This window comes from Cupressus sempervirens, chromosome 11 (assembly GCF_028749045.1).
Source record: "Cupressus sempervirens isolate cs-2001-9-10 chromosome 11, ASM2874904v1, whole genome shotgun sequence".
Classification (NCBI taxonomy): Eukaryota; Viridiplantae; Streptophyta; class Pinopsida; order Cupressales; family Cupressaceae; genus Cupressus; species Cupressus sempervirens.
The window spans coordinates 55529228-55532797 of record NC_143128.1 but is presented as its reverse complement, the minus strand read 5'-3'; the positions used below and the strand labels follow the sequence as shown (position 1 = coordinate 55532797).

The window sequence follows — 3570 nt, the reverse complement described above, 5'->3', positions numbered from 1 at the left end:
TAGTCAATAGAATATTTGTTAGAGATGTCACTATTTTTCATTTTTTTGTATTTCTCTTATTAATTTTTTGTAATAAATTTTTTGATGAGTTTTTTTTTAAATAATTTTTTTTTTTCATATTTGATAAATTGAATTTAATTGTAAAATCTTGAAATTATTGAACACGTTTCTTAAGCAATATTCAAATTTTCTAAATATTGCAAATTTTATATCTATGTTTGAATCTTCAACTGTTCATTTTTTTATTTTCATTTTAAAAAACTTATATTTACATTATTTAATATTCATTCTACATTTTTCTCTTAAATCTCATCTCTTATCGGTGCTCTTGTTGCATGTACAAAAGCATGCGACTACTAGTTTTTAAAATACTTAATAAAATCTTACAAAATACAAAAGAATATATAAATAGAAATAAGTACCTTTTATACAATAATTAATAATATTTTTAAAATAATAATTTATGAGCTATATAATTTCTAATTTTATTGAAAGTGACTTTCAACAATTACAGAAAATGGATCTTCTCGAGTCTTTTCAGCCGCTGGAGTCCCTCTCCCACTTGATTCAACTTCTTACAATCACTTATCTTCAACATCTCAAGACATGGCATTGCTCCATCTTCCATTTCAGGAAACTCCTCCAATTCTTTGAAATCGCTTATTCTAAAGAAGCGGAGTCGTGGAAACCTTCCCCTCTTTCCAAAAGCCTTTGGCATTTCTCTGCACCTCTGATTTCCCCACAACACCAAACTCACTAAATTGGGCATTTCTTGTAATTCCGGGTATTCACTACAATCACAATTGGTTAACTGGAGGTGCCTGAGATTTGTGAAACAACATATCCAGCTGGGCACTGCAAACTGACATAGTGATAGATGTTCCAAATCTCTCATTGCGCTCATGCTCTCGGGAAATTGCGGAAGGCCCGATGCTGATTCACCCACCATTCTTCCAAGGATAAAATTGCAGACTCCCAGCCTTCGCATCTTGGTCAAGGGCGCAAGGATCCCTTCTTCCATCCTCTTCAACTGCGATTCATTGCCAACACAAAACCATATTTCCCAAAGCTCTCTCATCTTCCCAACATCCTCCATCGTTAACACACTCTCATTTTCTCCACTGGACAATGTCAAGTACCAATATTGTAATCGCAGTGTCCGTAGAGACTCCAGCTTCGATATTCCCTTCGGCATTTGATGAAAGTAACCTTCCAAATGCCGTAGACATTTCAGTTCACTTATCCATTTTGGTGCCTGTAATTTAACGCAATCAGAGACATTAAGATAAATGAGATTCTTAAGAGATCTCAAACACTTCGGTACCATCTCAATCTTTGTTTCCTTCAAATTCAAGATTTTGAGCAGTTTCATCTCTCCAACACATGCAGGCAGTGCTGAGACATTTGTGCGGCTCAAATCCAGAACTCGCAAGACTCTCATACCACTGAACAACATTGCCGGAATGTTTCCACTAATTTGGCCATTGCAGGAGAGCGACAGTGTGCGGACAAGTCTGGGAGAACCAGGGCGCAGCTGCGAGATGGCTTGGTTATCAATATCTTTCATCGCCAAAAATAGGCGACACCAGGAATCACCGCCTGAGAAGGCATCCTCAAGAGCGAATGCACATTTATTTTCTTTTGATATAAGTATGGCCAGATCAAGCAATAAATCATGAACTTTACAATAATCAACCAAACCATACGATTGTACTGTTTCTTCTTCCCACACTTTAACCAGACTGAGATTCGCAAGCTGATATAAACAATTCCATGGGTTCTCTCCATCTGGAATGAAGCCTTCTCCCATCCATAGGTACATGAGGTACTCGCACTCTATTTTCTCATCCTCAGGAAAGAAGGAAAAATAAAGCAAAACAAGCCTTCAAATGTGCAGGCAGCGAGTTGTAACTCAGCTTCAGAATATCCAAGACAGGATCTATAGGATTACTTACCTTTCTCAGCTTGCTCAACTTGGACTGCCAGTCACTTATCTCTCTAGTCATTGCCAGAGATGCCGCTGTGGTCTTGATGGCAATTGGGAGATTTCCACATTCCTTCCCGATGTCAATAGCTACCCACTTCAGAAATTCTGGTGCTTTATTTCCCTCATACTCGGGAAATGCATAAACACAAAATAGCCTCTAACCCTCTTCATCTTTCAAACTTTCCATCTCGTAAATCTTAGCATTAAGAGTTGTAGAAACCTCTCTGCTTCTTGTGCTTACCAAAACTTTACATTGACTGTTAGGCGGTCCAGTGAGCATACCAAGTTTAGTGAGCAAACCAGCTTCTCTGGTCGCTTTCCACACATCATCTAAAACAATTAGACACTTCTTCCCTTCCAAAAAGCTATAGATCGACTCTGCTGCTACCTCATCACTTACTTCATTCTTCTTAATTCTGCTACTCAAATCTTCATCTAATTGGAAGGCTAAAATACCAAGCAATTTGGAAAAAGAATAGAATTGAGAAACTGAAAGCCATGCAGATTTCTCATACCTTCCCTTTTGGGAGTTGTAGACATGCTGAAGAAGATAGGTCTTTCCGAGCCCCCCCATTCCAACCACTGCAATAATTGGGAATTCGGGGTTTTCTAACAAACTCACAATGCTTTCAATCTTGGGCTGAATACCCACTGGTTTGGAGTCGCTGGGCAGAACACTGAGTCTTGTATACTTTCGTCTCTGGGATGTATTTGATGACTCTGCTGCTTCTACGCGAGAGACCAGAGTATGCCCTATGTTCAGATGGTTTCCATCTTCAATGACCAACCTCATTCGGGCTTTGACCTTTTGAATTCTCCTACCCATTTGATGGGAAAGACTCAATCGACCCCATAAATAGCAAAACATCTGGGGATGACATAAATGGGTGTTTGTGGCATACATGGAATCTACAGCACACAGTTGAAGTATGTCTTCTGCCTCCCATGCAATGTCACGAACACTCTGAAGCCATTCTTTCACAGACTCCTTCTGTATGCTCTCCTCATCAGCCTCATTTAGAAAATAATTTATTTGCCTTTATCTTGTTCTTCAAACGTTGAAAGTCTTCCCTGAAGTTAATCACTATGCTCACCTCATTAGCCACTCGTTGAATGGCCATCTCGCAAACTTTCCCAACAACACCCTCTGCAAGTATAGTCGCCATTTTCAAATATTGTCTTGGGATTAAAAATAGCAGGGAATAGAAGAGCGAAGAAAACCCGGAAGAAAAAGAGCAGCTGAATCCAATTTAAACTTGAAAAGTTGGACTGCGGAGGGCGAGTAATACTGCTTACAAGGGCATCATATATAATATCAGCTTCCTGTTGTTTACATGCAATTCCTCAAAGAAAAGTAATCTTGATAAATAGGAGATATTTCTACAAAAAGTAAAATTGTAATGTTGTTATTAAGATTTAATTCTTTAATTTTTGAGTCAAACTTGTTGATCCATGTTTCATGAGTAGTGATTCAACACAACACAAATCTAGCTTTTATGTAAATATCTGACACTAAGCACTCATTAAATCTAAGTGATTTATTATGATGAAAAATGAATTCTTGTTGAATCACTCTTTATAAA

At 38.0% G+C, this 3570-nt stretch overlaps 1 pseudogene; it reads right to left on the bottom strand.

Annotated features, from left to right (window-relative positions):
* Positions 1-412: 412 nt before the first annotated feature.
* On the bottom strand, positions 413-3247 carry LOC149528214 (putative disease resistance protein RGA3; annotated as a pseudogene).
* Positions 3248-3570: the final 323 nt, after the last annotated feature.